The sequence below is a fragment of the Bos grunniens genome, chromosome 21 (assembly GCF_055505025.1).
Source record: "Bos grunniens cultivar Pamir isolate PY7600 chromosome 21, Bosgru_T2T1.0, whole genome shotgun sequence".
In the NCBI taxonomy this organism is placed as follows: Eukaryota; Metazoa; Chordata; class Mammalia; order Artiodactyla; family Bovidae; genus Bos; species Bos grunniens.
Window position 1 is genome coordinate 5,188,792 of NC_141185.1, and position 15,132 is coordinate 5,203,923.

The 15,132-nt window shown below is 59.1% G+C and overlaps 1 protein-coding gene across 13 annotated transcripts in view; it reads left to right on the top strand.

Annotated features, from left to right (window-relative positions):
- BEGAIN (brain enriched guanylate kinase associated) overlaps positions 1-15,132 on the top strand; it is a 46,090-nt gene that overhangs the window by 19,037 nt on the left and 11,921 nt on the right. The window lies entirely within an intron of this gene.

The following is a 15,132-nucleotide window of genomic DNA, read 5'->3' on the forward strand; positions in this document are numbered from 1 at the left end:
GGCCTCCGCGATCCCCCGGGCCCTGCCCTGGACTCTGGATTGTCCCCCAGGACCCTCGGGGTCTCTGCTCTGCGGTTACGCACCCAGTCCCCCGCGCCGGCCGCCCCCCACCATCCCCCAGCTGACAGTTTCTTGGTTCTGAGCTTTTAAGTTTACGCCTCAGTGGGGCTGGGAGGGGGTGGGGGGGGGTGGGGGATGGAGTCCTCTTTGCTGGCCAGGCCGTCGCGTCTTGGAGCCATTTTGGGGGAATCCCGCGACGGCGCCTGGGGAATGCTCCCCTCGGCCTCCCTCCTGGTGCTAAACTTTGAGCCTCGGTGGACTCCAACTGGGCGCCCTTCGTGTCAGGCCCGGGATCGGTCGATTTGAATATTCATAACTTCCCTCGAGCCCCCTGACCCCAACTTTGGGAATACTGCGCGCCCCCCCACGACCCCCCCCCCTCTTGTTTTCCTTCCGAAGGCTGAACCTAGACTTCGTGTGGGCAGGAGGCCCAGCTCTGGCTTCTGGGTTTCAGGACAGTCTCCTGGGCTTGGGGGGGGGGGGGTCTCTTGGCCTCCCCTCCCCCCACCTCTCCTCCTTCCCCCTCCTAAGACCAGGATCAGCATCCCTGGGGAGGACGCTGGGTAGCAGATGCACCCATTCCCCAAGGGGCAGGGAGCCTGCAGAGCCCAGCTTGTTCCAGGACGGGTCCCTGGGTCTCCGGGAGGGTCCTGGGGCCTTCCCAAGTGATCCTCACTGCCGTGGATGGGTCACTGGGGCATGCCCAGGTGGGAGCCTGGGGACAGGTGGGCTCACACGGACTGGCCCCAGGCTGGACATGAGAGCAGGGCCATCTTCTGGCCACTGGGCTGGAGTGCAGCCCTCCCCTGTGGGTCCCCGAGGACCAGAACCCATCTGTCTGGGGATGGAAGGAGGGGTCCAGGCTCTTAGAGCCTAGGAGCTCAGATCCAAATGTCTCAAATGTCCATCGGCCAAGCCCACCTAGTCCTGGTCAAGGTCCAGGGGGAGCTCTGGGCTTCTGGCCATGTAGATGAGTTCAGATCTGAACCCCCCAGGACCTTCCCCGATACCCCCATTGCTGTATCTCACCAGAACCCCCACTGGACTGGGCTCTCTGTGGAGGAGGGGTCCCTACTTATCTGAGACTTGGGGAAAAAAGGCACGATTCATGGGGCACCTTGAGACCAGGGTGGGGGGAAGAGCCCTCTAAGGTCCTCTGTCTCATTCCCTCTTTCTCCATGCCCAGCCAAGACGCTGGAGCACCTGTCCCTGTGCTCTGGGCAGTAGAGACAGAGATGTGGCCCCACCTAGCTAGGAACACAGGCCGATAGGTCAGCCAGGTGGGCAGACCCACTGCCCCAGATGCTGAGCGCACAGAGCATCTCTTTACTGGGTGGGCAGAGGGCTTCCCTGAGCCAAACCCAGAAGACTGGTGGCAGTGGCCGGGGCCCGGGCTTGTGGGCTGCACTCGGGCAGCAGAAGCAGAGTTCCAGAACTGGTGGGATTGGGGGGTCCCATATGGCCAGGACCCAGTGTAGCCTCCCAGAATTGGGGCACCTCCTGCCCTCTTCTCCCTCTCACCCCATGAGTGGTCTCAGAGCTCCCTCAAGGGCTTTTCCAGACTATTTCTTCCTGGCCAGAGCTGGGGCTGCCCCTGTGAGGTTCTGCCCTGCAATTAGTGTCAGGAGTCCAGGACCAAGAAGCCCTAAAGGATGTAGGGGAAGTTGGTCAGCATGGCCCCCCCACAGTGTAGGTCACAGGCTGTGGGGTCCTCTGGCAAAGTCCTGACCCTCTCTGGGGCTCAGTTTCCTCATCTGTGAAGTGGGTATTCTAGCCACCCTTACCTTGTAGGGCAGTTGGGAGGATGACCTGAGCTATTGTGGGTGACAGACCCCACCTGGGAGCTGGCCCACAGCAGGGATCCAGGTAAATGTTCGCTGTGGGGCATCTGAGCTGTACAACTATGGGTTCCCAGGCAGGAGAAGATTCATGCGTGGTCCAAGGGAAGGGGTCCTGTGTGTCCAGAGTGATGACCCTGGGCTGGGATCCTTCCTCTTGTTCCTAGGCGCACATTGCAGGCTGGGCCTAGGAATCTGAATTGAGCTCCAAGACGGCAGGTCCTTTGCCTCATCCAATGCTTGTCACACAAGAACGCACACCACAGGGCCCAGAACCGCAGGGTTCATTGTCATCCTCAGGTACCCAGCTGGGGTGACCTGCACTCGCCCCTCTCTGCCTGAGTTCTCCTTCCTAGCACCCACCCCATACTGCGCCCCACCTCTGGGTCCCGAACAAGTTGTCCCCTTCATGCCTCTCTGCCTTTGCCCATGCTGTTCCCTCTGCTCAGAATGCCCTTCCACCCACCTTCTTGTCCACATGGCAAACTAGTTACCCTCCTTGTCATCTTTTCTCAGTGGCTTTTGTGACTCTCTACTCCCTCACCCCCCAGGTGGGTTCACTCCCCTCTCTGTGATCCAGCTCCTGCACTGGCCCTGAGCGGGCCAGCCCTCCAGAACAGGGACCCAAACCCATCCACACGTGCTCCCAGGGATGCCAGGTTGGAGACACTGGCTGGGGGAATCAGAGAGGACTTCCTGGAAGCAGGGACACCTGAACCAAGGCTTTAAAGAATGAATAGAAGTTTGCAAGGAGGACAGATAGGACGAGCCTTCTAAGAGGTGCGGGGTCCTGGGGGCCTGAGGAAGCGAGGCTGTTTTCAGGGAGATTGGCGAAGTGTAGGGAACGGAGGTCGGGGAAGCGGGGTGTCTTCTGACCTCCCCACCCCAGATAGAAGCCCCTGGAAGTCCATTTCTCCAGCCCCAGCTCCAGCACCTCTGCTCTGGCCCCCTGCCTGTCGCTCACTCAGCTATCCTGCTTCTGCTTGAAAAACTCTTCTGGTGACACTCAAATATTTGCAGATATTAGCAAGTTCCAACTGGCTCTCTGCATGCGAGCTGCTGCTTGGCTAATCCCCAAGTTAATCCCCTCCTCTGCCTTCCTCTGCACCGGTCCGCCTGCCTTGGCTTCCGCCATGGCCACTTTGCTGCGTGCCTTTTGGCAAGCCACTTTGTCTGCGTGAACCTCAGTCCCCTCTTCTGTCACAGAGCGAAGTGGGTCCGTTGCCCCGCAAGGCACGCGGGACGCAGAAGGGGCCCCGGAAACCCAAGCACAAACCTGTTCAAGCCTGCGCCTCTCCCCCACAACATAATTTTTCAAAGTTGTTAACTGTGATAGGCACCTAGAAAAATAATTCCCCTGCAGGTTAGAGGTTAACTTTAAGAAGACCGCCACCCAGGTCAAGAAGTTGAGTGCGCCAGCCTCCCAGGGACACCCCCCCCCAACTTCCTGCAAGACTCTTCCCCCATCACAGCCCCCTCCACCTCCCCCGGAGGTCTCCAGGATCCTGGCTTTTGTGATGAAGGTTGCTTGGGTTTTTGTTGGTTTTTTTTTTTTTTCGATCTGGCAGCCCGTGAGCATCCCTAACTGACTCGAGTTTTTTGTCTTGTCTGGTCTAGAACTTCACATACATGTGCTGTCTTTTAGCCTGTGCTTTTCAGGTTGGCTTTTTTTTTTTAACCCCCCCAAAACAATGATGTTTGGAGAGGCGTCCTTAGCTGTGCGTGGAGCTGCGGAAGGCTGGCTGTCTCGGAACGGCGCGGCGGCGGCTGAGTGAAGTTGCTGCAATCTGGTTATTAGCTGATGGCTGTCCGGGCGCTTCCAGCCTGGACCATAGCGAATGAAGATGCTGTGACCGTGCCTGTCCGGGTTTGGGGGCTGGTGGGGGGCCCGAGCGTGCAGCCTCCCCCCAGGGGACCCGGGAACCGCACTGCTGGGGCGCAGGGGGGCGGGTCCTGGGGTGGGGGGCGGCTCGCGCACGGCCAGCTTTCGGCGGGGAGGCCACACCCTCCCCGCGGCCGGGGACTTCCTGCATCTCCGCATCCTCCGCGCACCGGGCACCCGGGTACCAGCCCCAGCTCGCCAGGCCACAGGCGGAGCGGCTGCTCCGGGCGCGGTAATTGCGCGGCCCTGGATGACAGCCGGCTGGAGCTTCCTCGCGGGTGACTTCTGCGTGTTTTTCCATCAAGTTGCGGTATTGATTTGGAGCTCTTCAGAGAGAGCCCTCGCCGGTCACACGTGTGGCAGAGGCACCTCCCGCCCGCTGCTGGATTCCGACTCTTTCAATGGTCCTCTGATGAACAGAAGTTCTTCGTTTTAATTCTGTTGAATTTCTCTCGAATCTTTTAGGCTTTTTACTTTCTTATGGAAGCTTTTTGTGTCTTGTTTAAGCAACCCTTCTGATGTCATGAACCTATTGAAAGAGGTTTTTGTGCATGGTTTTGAGGTTGGGCTCCTTTTCATCGTGGGCCGCCACTGCGGGCCCCCGCCCCCCACCACCACCCTTGGTTGGTTTGGTTGTGTGTGTGTGTGTGTGTGTGTGTGGTTTGCTTTCCGTGTTTTGGGGGGGGTTTGGGGGAGGTTTTGTTTCTTTGTTTTGTCATTGGGGATTTGGGGGGAGTTGTGCTTTTTGTTTTGGAGGTTTTAAATTTTGAGTTTTTTTATTTTCTCGTTTTTGTGGGTTTTAAACTTTTTTGGTTGGGGGGCGTTTTGGGGTTCAAAATATTTTTTTGCTTTTTGGATTGTTTCCTGAGTTTTGTGGTTTTAAATCGGGGGGATTGGGTTTGTGGGGTTTTTTATTTTTGTTTGGGAAATTTTTTGGTTTTTGGATTTTTGTTCAGGGGTTTAAATTTTGGGGATTTGGGGGCTTTGGCTTGTTTTGTTTTCTGGGTTTTATGGTTTTGTGGGTTTAAATTTTTGTTTTTCTTTTTTTGTTTGTTTTTTGAGTTAAAAATTTTTTTTGTTTTTTTAGTTTATGGATTTTTTTTATTTTCTGGGTTTTGAGGGTTTTGTGTTTTTAATTTATTTTTTGGTTTTATGAGTTTTATGTTTTGTGAGGGGGTAGCTTATATAGTTTTTAATTTTTTTTGTTTGAGTGATTTCTTGTTTGGGGAGTTTTGTGCTTTTTTAAAATTTTTGTGGGAGTTTTTTGTTTGGGTTTTTGTGTTTTGGGGGGATTGTATTTTTTTAATTTGGGGGGTGTTAATTTTTTGTTTTTTTCTTGTTTGGGGTTTGTGGAGGTGTTTTTGGCTTGGGTCTTTCGTTGTTTGGCTTTCTGTGGGTTTGTTTTCTCTTTCTGCTTTTGTGGGGCGTGGTTTTTGTTGGGTTTTGTTTTTGACTTTTTGTTTGGGGGCTTTGGTGGTTTGTGCGCTCTTCTTTCACACAGACGCCCAAATGCTCAGTCCCACACTCGATTCACTTGTATCACCGATGTGTGTTGCAGCGTTGCCTCTGCCAGACGCCGCTCTCCATGCTGGAGACACTGTGCCAGGTGCCAGGCTGACGTCCTAGAGGTAGAGACAGATGGGTTTCAGGTCACCTCACAGATGTCAGATCACACTGACCTCATCTCCAGAGAGTCTCCCAGCCCACTCCCCACGAGACACTAGGCCTCTCTGCTGTGCTTCATTCCCCATCAGACAAGCACCTGCCCCAGGGCCTTGGCATGTGCCTCTCCTTTTGGAATGTTCTTTCCCAGACGCCCATGTGACTCCCTGCCTCCCCTCCTTTCGCATCTTGCTCAAAAGTCATTCATGGTCAGGGGGTCAGGGCTGGGGGGGCTCCTGACCACTCACTCCATTTACAGGCAGGTCCCTTCCCCCATGCTCCCTCTCCTTGCCTTCATTTCCATCTCCCTGATCCCCACCTGACTCTCAGTTTGTCTTACTCATTTATCTTGTCTATCGTCCATCTTCCCCCGAGAACAGCAGCTCACTGCTGATCCACAGCACTTAGAGCTGTTGCGTAGTAGTTGCTAAGCAAATTCTCTGAAATGAGGCCCAAGGGTGGTGCACAGTGAGGAAGAGGGATGGAGAAGAGCTCCTCCCCATGCTTCGTGATCCCATGGTGGGGACCCACGGGTGATGCACAGTGAGGAAGAGGGACGGAGAAGAGCTCCTCCCCATGCTTCATGATGCCCATGGTGGGGCTCTCCACTCTGACCCCTAAAAAGTGTTGGGGGACACTTGTGCCTCCCACCCTACTCCCAGGGTTTTTTTTATTATTATTTTTTAAAAAATACCACCTTGTGAGAGCCTCCAGGGGAGGGATTTGGCTGGACGCAGGGAGGTGCTTGGGTGGAGATGAGGAGGTATGGGGAGGGTGCTCTCAGCAGGGGTCCGACACGGGCAAAGGCCCACTGCAGGAGGGAACACTTTTCCTCCCGTGGCACCTGAGTTCTGCCTTTCTCAGGCCCTCAGCATTCTGCCCCCTGCATCCTCCAAGCCAGGAGGGAATATGGAGCTGAAGGGTTTTGGAGAAACGGAGGCCAGAAGCAGAAAGGGGCTTTTCCAGGCGTGTGAGCCTCCCGAAACAGCTGGTCACTGCCCAATGGGAAGAGGCTTCTCTGTGTTTGGGCTAAAATTTACAGCCCAGTGGCCATCCTCCAACGTCCCCTCCTGAGGGCCACGCCATCGCCCTTCCTGAAGTCCAGAGCTGAGGATGCACCTCCAAGACCTCCAGGTCCCGATTTACCCTCAGAAAACCAATGCTCTTGCATGGCACCCAGTGCCCTCTTCTGTGGCCACCTGACCCAGCTGCTCCTCCCGGCTCTGCCTCACTTCTAAACATAATTCTGGGGGAGGAAGTCTTAGGGGCTAATTCTCACTAAACTGTGAATGACTGTCTTGCTTCAGTTTCTCCCTCTGGGAGTCAGGGCATTATAAAAGGACCTGCCACATGGACGGAGCTTCCCTGATAGGTCAGTTGGTAAAGAATCCTCCTGCAATGCAGGAGATGCTAATTTGATTTCTGGGTCAGGAAGATCCCCTGGAGAAGGAAAAGGCTACTCACTCCAGTATTCTGCCCTGGAGAATGCCATGGACTGTATAGGCCATGGGGTCGCAAAGAGTCCAACACAACAGCGACTTTCAGCTTCACTTTTCCACATAGACTGTTCTGTCTTACCTTCTTCTGCTCTGCCCTTCAAAGTCTCCTGTCCCTACAGCCCATCTGAGTCCCCACTCCTCTGCAAAGGCTGCCTGATGAAGTATGTGGGTTAGTAAGAAGGTGAACTTACCTGGATTTGAATCCCGTACCTGCCACTTACTGGTTGGGTAGACTTGGGCCAGTTTCTAAACATCTCTGCTTCTCAGTTTCTCCATCTATAGAACGTAGATCATAATAACACCACCTAACTTCGAAGGCCGTTTTGAGAATGAACTCATGAACCCACGTGGAGCCAGGCACATGGCTGGTACTACGTGGACTGCTTCTGCCTGTTAACCCCCTGCCCCCTGCCCACCTCACATGGTCCCCTTTGTTCCCAGGCCCTGTTTCCCCAACCATCAGGCGAATGACAGTATTCCTATGATGAAAGAGAGGACCCGGCGAAATGGGGTGTCAGGATGTGATCTGCAGACCTAGACGGAGTTAAGACTGCCAGAGCATCTCAGAGTGGGGGCAGGGGGCCGCCCTGCTGTGCCTCCAGGAGGCACTTTCCCTGCACATCCCCAGTCCTGGCAGTGACTGGGTGTTTCAGAGCAAGAATGTATCCTGGGCCTGTTTCCCAGCCTCTGCCTCACCCCTGTTAACCACAGGCAGAAGACCGGCCCTGGCTGGCTGAGATCTCTGGGCCCCTCCGGCACCTTCTTACTTGACATTCGCAACAGCCTGAGCGCTGCCACATGGCCCGCATCCCTGGACAGGCCCTCTGAGTGTCCGGAGGCATTTCCATCGGGCGTCAATGATGAGGGCAAGGCCTGGGGGTCTTTCTTGAGCAATGGAGCTGAAGGTTCTGGAAATGTCTGCCTGAGATCACTATTTAATCATTCAATCACCCAGTGAGACCTACTGCATGCCTTTGACAGTCTCCTCGCTGAGTCCTCACCCAAGGTTCTGGAAGGGACGGGGGGAGGCTGCCCATTGCACAGACGAAGGAATGGTGGCCTGGAAAGCCAGCTCCTTTCTCAAGAGTTAGAAAGCCTGGTTAAAGAGCCAGGGAGCCAGGATAGAAGGCCCCCAGGGCAGCCCCTCCAAGTGCCACTAGTCGCCCAGCCCTGGCCCTCTGGCCAGGACACAGCACCCCGCCCCGCAGAGTACCCCATGATGAGGACTGAGGGTCCCAGGACACCTGTTCCCACCCCACAAGTACCTCGTGCTTTCCCACCTGCCCTGTCTCCATCCTCTGTGTGTCAGCTGACCAAAGGATTGAGTAGGGGGCGATCTCAGGGGGGACGCTTCCAGAGGAAGGTGATGGTCACAAGCGTCCCTTTGGGGTTCAGTCACTGATGGGGAAACTGAGGCCCAGAAAAGCAGCCTCCTTCCTCAGCCTCCGTGCCTTGCACCCACCTGCTGCTGCTGCAAACATCTTCCATCATAACACCAGTTCTTTTCTTCAAGACTGGGGTTTGGCCCCCAGGACTGTCTCCCGTGGGTGTGGTAGGTGGGGAGGCAAGAGCAGAGGGACCAGGGACCAAGGGCATCCCTGAGGGGCCTGGGGCCACGTGGGGGGCACTGGGTGGGGGCAGGCTCCTTACACCCCGCTCTCTAGGGTCATCAGTGAGCCTCCCGCAGTCCTGATTACTTTTATGATCCCCAAAATTCTAGAAATCAGGCCCTCCCACCGATCCAATTAATGCATGCCCGAGTCTGTTTGCAGGGGTGAGCCAGCTGGTGGGGTGGTCACATTAGTGGAGCCAGCTTGGGCTCCATGGGGGGCAGCAATGAACCTGATCATCACAGTGCTGGACGGCAGCCCCTTCTCACCTGGGCTCCGAAGCCTCGTGGCAGGTGCTGAGAGGTTCATCTGGGAGCCCTGTGGGGAGCTGCTCACCCAAAGTGGGGACAACCCATGGTCATGCCACTCTCCCATCCTCCCCGCTGACACCCTCTGAACACCAACTCTGGGCAGAGAGCAGGTGTGACCTTGGGGCAGGGAGGGACCCAGGGCCAAGGTGTGCACAGCCCCATCCTCCAGGCCGCCCCAACCCGCAGTCTAGAGGGGGAACGAGAGTAGACAAGCAACGGTGCTGGGCTGGGTGCTGGGAGAGAGGGGCCAGGCAGGGGAGGGGCCCCCATCTCCTGAGGCAGCCTCCTTAGGTCTCCCTGTTCCGGTCCACCTACCAGAAGGACAGCCCCAGTCCGGGCCTGCCTCCCATCCTGCCTTCTGCCCTGGGGCTCCCAGTGCCCCAAGCAGCCGGGGAGCCGGGATGGGATGCTTGGCCTGCACTCAGAGCCAGGCTCGCGGGGCCTCCTGGCTGGCTGACCCAGGCCTGGGCTCAAGCCACACTCTCCTCCGGACACACCCTGGCCCCGCCAGGATCTTCTAACCCCCCAGCCTTTGCCCCACGCTGAGTCTCCCGCACAGATGGCCAGCCTGCTTCATGACGGGGGCATGGACGACCTCTCCTGCCGGGGCTGGAGGCCCGCCTCCACGGGATCACCTCTGCCTTCGTCCTGGGGCTGCCGGATGAAGTACAGGATGCCCAATGAATTAAATCCATCTAAATACATTTCACTGGGCATCCTCTGCTTTATTGGGCTGCCCAATCTCAACAAACAGCTGGATGCTTATTTAGCATAAGTGTGTCCACGCCCCGTTCGGCACATTCTTAACACTAAATACTATTGTTGGCCTGAAATTCAGATTTGACCCTCTCACTATCATTTCGGGCCTGGGAGGGGAGTGGGGGCGGTCAGCCTTATGGAAATTAGAGAGCATCTCCTTTTGGCCGAGGCTGACAAAACAAAGCCAGACCCCTACAGCCCCAGACCTCAGAGGCGAGGAAAAGGCCGAAGCACCAGACACTGCCGAGGGGCATCTGGGTTGACCAGCGGGAAGCCTGCAGGCTGTGGACCCGGGGTGGGCACTGTCTCCCTCGGCCCCTCCACAGGCTCACCTGTAAAACACGTTCACTCTGTTTTCCATTCATTCAGTGAATGCTTACAGGGCCCTTCTGGTTGCCAGGCTCTGCTGCAGGGTCCGAGGACACAGCGGGGAATGAGGTGGACAGAAAGCCCTGTCCTGGGGAGCTCCCACTCTGGCGGTGTGGGGCCATAGACGGACACAGGCCCAGCAGGGAAAGGGAGAGAGAGGGTGCAGCGGAATTCAGGAAAGTTGCATCTGAATGTTGGAGGAGGAGAGGAGCAGCCACAGGGCAGAGGGATCCGGGCAGAAGAACAGCAGGTGCAAAGGCCCTGGGGCAAGCTGTGCTGCCTGTGGCTGGAAGGTGAGGTCCAGGGGGCCAAGGGGAAGGCCATCTGCCATCAGGTGACCAGAGTGAACACATCTGGCTTGACCCTAGTGATGTAGGGGCTGTGGGGGCAGGTTTTGAGCAGAGGGAGGGGGTGGATCCGACTTAGCCTTCCACAGGGCCTCTCTGCCTAAGCAGGTGAGGGCAGAAAGCCAGTTAGCAGGCTGTGCAGTAATCCCGTGAGAGAAGCTGGTCCCAGGGTGGCGGGTGGGGCTGGCAGAGCCAGAGAATGTGTTTCGGAGGCAGGGCTGTGGCTCTTGCCGCTGGCCTGGGAGGACGGGAGAGAGACAGGAGTGGAGTATGCCTCCAGGTTTGGGGAGGGGCACTGGCCTAGCTGGCGAGGCGGGGAGAGAAAGCAGAACACGATATGGAGGGCCCTGCAGGTCTGTGCTGCCTGCGAGCTACCCAAGCAGAGATGGAGGCCGCTGAGGGTATGCACACCTGGCATCGGGGGGTGGGGGGAGGGACAAAAATTTGGAGGGGTGTTCCTCCATGAAGTGATGGTATCTCTGGCAGGGCTCACTATGGGGGGAGTGTACCCAGAGAAGGAGGCAGGACCCTGGGCCCTGGGCGTTAGGATGTCAGGGAGACCAGGGCCACCTGCAGAGGAGGCTGAGGAGGTCTGCCAGGCGAGGGCGGGGTTTGCAGGAGGAGGGCGGGGTCCACTGCGCGCTGGGTGCTAAGGGTTGAGGCCACGTGAGCACTGAGAAGGGCCGGGCAGGAGCCGGTTCAGTGGCCTCGAGGGGACGAGAGCCAGGTCAGGCCCTGGTCCTAGTGGGCCAGGAGTGAGGACACACGACGTGTCTCGGAGCTGAGAATGAGGATGGTACTGGAGGGCCAGCAGAGGGTTGTTCGCAATGTGGGAAGCCTACCTGCATGCCTGTGTGCCGGAAAAGGAGCCGGGAGAGAGGGAGAAATGGGCGGTTGGTGGGGGAGGGGAGACTGGGCTGGAGCCACGCCTGGAGTGGGCGGAGGGGCTGCCTGGCAGGGTGTCTGTAGTAACAGGCAGGCAGATGCTTGGGGGGGGCGGGGGGGGGCGCTGGCGGTGGCATCTGCCGAAGTTCCCTTCGGGCGGTTTCTCCGTCTTCAGTGGAGAAGGAAGCGAGGTCTTCAGCTGTGAGTGGGGCGGGGTGGTGGGAGGCGTGGGGACATCGAGCAGAGAAGAGCTCCTGAAGACGTTTCCTAGGCAGGTGAGGGAGGGAACCCAAGAGAGGATGTGGCGGCTTGCCCCGTCTGCCGACTGGGCTAAAAGCGAAGGCCTGGCGGCTCGGCCCCAGGGACGTCGTGTGTCTGTGCGGGGTGCCGGCACCCAGGCTAGGGAGAGGCGGCCCCAACCAGAGCGAGGTTAGAGAGGTCAGGGAGGGCTTCCTGGAGGAGGTAAACAGAATGAACAGAAGAGCAAAAAACGGGGGTGTTCAGAGCAGGAAGGGCAGCATGTGCAAAGGCCCGGGGGTGACTCTGCAGCTGCTCGGTCCACCTGCCCAGAGGTGACCCTGTTCGGCCTGGCCCCCAGCACCCCTGGATCTGCCCGCCCACGGAGGGCTCCCAGGCCGGCTGCCTGATAAGATGCGGGGTAGGCGAGGTGAAAGGGCTCCTGCGGCGTCTCCAGGTCTCTGGGCGGAAGAGCAGTCGTGTCACTGGCCCTGAGGACGGAAGCAGGAGGGTGCCCCTGGATGACCTCGGTTAGCGGAGCAGGAGAGGGCGGGGCCTGGGCAAGCATAGAATCCCTGCCCTCCTTCCGCTCCTCCTGGCTTGAGCTGGGGGACCCCTCCTGGCTGGGGGCCCCAGGCCAGCCCTGTGACAGCCCTCTCCCCCACACGCACACGCACAGACACACACACGCAGGCTCCTACAGGACCTGGCGCCTTGGTGGCCGGGTCCAGAGACCCCGTCCCCATGTCCATGGCGATGCTGGTGAGGTTGTGGCAGAGTCAGCCGAGGGGCTGCCCAGGGGCTGGACGGGCCTGAGACACGGAGAGCTGCCAGCCAGTCCCCGGGCCGTCAGCCTGAGTTCCAGGGGGTCCGCTCCCAGGGGACCGTGAGATGCTGGGTGGGGGAGGGAGCAAGGTGGGCCTCACCAGCCCCGCGGTGGAGAAGGGACGACTTGGGAGACTTTTCCACGCCCCCCACCATTTACCCAGCCTCACGGTAGGCCCTAGGGACATAAACACGCCCCAGATCTTGCAGCCCCAGATCTTGCAGCCCCAGAGAGGAGACAAGCGTCTCTCCTCCCGCCGTCTGCACAGCCTTTGAACAACACGTGCTGCTGGTCCCCGGCTCCGCCGCCCAGACACAGTGCCCGGGGAATGGGGCAAGGGGGTGTGGGAAGGAGGCGGTCCCACGGGAGGGCAGGCCAGTGCCCGGGGTATCGTCCCCACGGGAATGAGACCCAGTGGAGGAAAGCAGGCTGTCCCGGGAGCCAGGGCCTGAGCGGGCAGCCCAGAAACAGCCCCGAGGGAAGGTCCCCGACCCAGCGGACGGCAAGGACAGGGTGGGAAGGAAGGGACCCAGGAGGACTCCGGAGCCGGGCGAGGCGGGGCCAGTGCGGGTCTGAGTGATGGACGGGACTGGGCGGCGGAATCTTGCCCGGAGGTGGGCGTGGTCTGGCTGGGTTTTGTGACCTGCCCTCCCGCTGATGGGGAAGCCTGGGCTCAGGGCCTGTGTGGAGCAGGACACTGCCCTGGAGCACTCAGCCCCGTGACGCTCCCTGGGGGGCCGGCCGGGCCGGCAGGGGTATCAGGGTCCCCCCTGCCAGGCCCTGGGTGGGGAGGGGTTAACCTGGACCGAGGGAGCGAGTGCCATCCTGGCAGAGGGGACGTGGGGACAAAGTCACCAAGATGAGAAGCCGCCTGCAGCCTGTGAAGAATGACAAGCAATTTGGTGCCACTGGAGCGTGACTGTTGGGGGGGAGCTGGACACGGGGTGGGGGGGCCTTTAGGGGCACCACATGGACCGGCCGCTCCTGGCTCCGTGTACCCAGCATCCAGCGAGAGAGCGGACATTCGTTCAGCCCCGCCCTGCCCCATTCACCGCCTACCAGGGAGCACCGCTCCCCTCCACAGCGCAGGGAAGGAGGCCCCCCGGCTCCCTGGGTCCCCATGGCACCTGTATCCTTCCCACCCTGTACCTGGCACAAGCATCACAGGTGTCGGGGGGTGGGGGTGGAATCTCATCTTCACCCTGGACTTGCTGTGTGATCTGGGGAGACTTGCTTAACCTCTCTGGGCACCAGTCTAATCTCTAGCAAGAGGTGCCCCACATTGCAGAGGCTGGAGGTAGTGAGAATCATGGTCAGAACGAGAGCAGTTGTCAGGGACATAGATGCCCTGCGTGTGACCAGAGGCAAGGTCTGGGTCAGGTCACAGCAACACCCTCCATTCCCTGTGTTTCCAGGCAAGCCCCCCGTCCCCCTCCCCTGGGCCCCAGTCTCCCAGTCTCCCTTCTACTCCCATGAGACCTCACCTGCCAGGGGTCTCCCTGCGGAAGGGCCTTCTGGGATGGGGACTGGAGGGCGAGGGCTAGGCAGGGGACTCCCCAGGAATCGCTGACCTCGGTCAAGCCACTGAGGGGAGACTGGGTCTCTGGCCGCTCCCACGAGAGCAGAACCGGCCCGTCCTGCCCCCACTGTCTGTTCACTCGACAGCTCTGGGGTCATTACCCGAGAGTGGACCCCGGGCCTGGAATCCCAGAGTCCAGTTTTGAACTGGAGAGCCTGCCCACCCCCAGTCCGGCCTGCAGAAAACCAGGGCCAAGGGCAGCCCGTTTCACAGAGGGTCACAGAAGTGGAGATCAGAGCCCAGAGCTTCCGCGGCACCCGCACCCACCCCTTGTCAGATCAACACTGGAAATCTTTCTGAGGGGGAGCAGCCAAATGTGGTCCTTCGTAAACTTTTTAAAAAGTTTTCATCCTCACTGTAGGAAATATGATAAATCCAGCGGAGTGTAAAGGGAAACGTCGCACCCGCCCCGAACCCCACCACCTGGCCCAAGCGACACCGGCCTTCTCCCCTTCCCTCACCTCGAGTGGCCGTCTGTGTGAGATCATTTTGTCAACCAGTTCCACGGCTCTTTCACACACACGCTTGCCCACGTCTCCAAGCCTTGTTTGGACGCCCAACGTCCGGGGTATCATCTTCCCATCAGAGTTCCGCTTTGGCTCGGGGGGCCGGCACGGCCTCCCTGGAGAGACCGTGGCAAGGGCATGACCCGGTGGACTCAGGCCCAGGGCATCCCCTTGCCCCGCAGCAGGGCGGTGCCATGGGGCTGGGCTGGGTCTTCCTCCACTCTGCATCCCACCCCCCGCCTGGCCCGGACAGGCCACGGGCAGGGTTGGCGAGAAGGGGTCCCAGGAGGGCCCTGTCTTGAACCGCTAACATCCACTGGGTCCCCCACGGCCTCCAGAATACTCCACTCATGTGCACACAGATCTGCCAATCACCACCTCCCAGCAGGGTCAGGGGGTCACCCTCCCGCCATCCTCCTCGCTTCTCAGGGTCTCTGACCAATGGGTCCCACTAGGAAGAAGCAACAGCTGGACCCGAATCTGGAGCTGGGTGGAGCCTGCCCCCCGGGACTCCCCTCTGAGGCTGCAATGGGGGTGCAGGCCTGGGGGTGGGGACCCCGCTGCTGGTGGACACGGGGCCAGCAATGCATCCAGGCAACCAGGGCTGGCAGGTGCCTACACCCTGGCACATGCACAAGCACCCGCTGCTGTGTTGGTGACAGCAAAGAAGCTCTCCTGCCGGTGGGGGGACGACCCCCCACATCTCTGTGACTGCGTGCCCCTGGCGGGCCGGCGTGCCCCCCAGTCCCCGTTCTGAGCAGC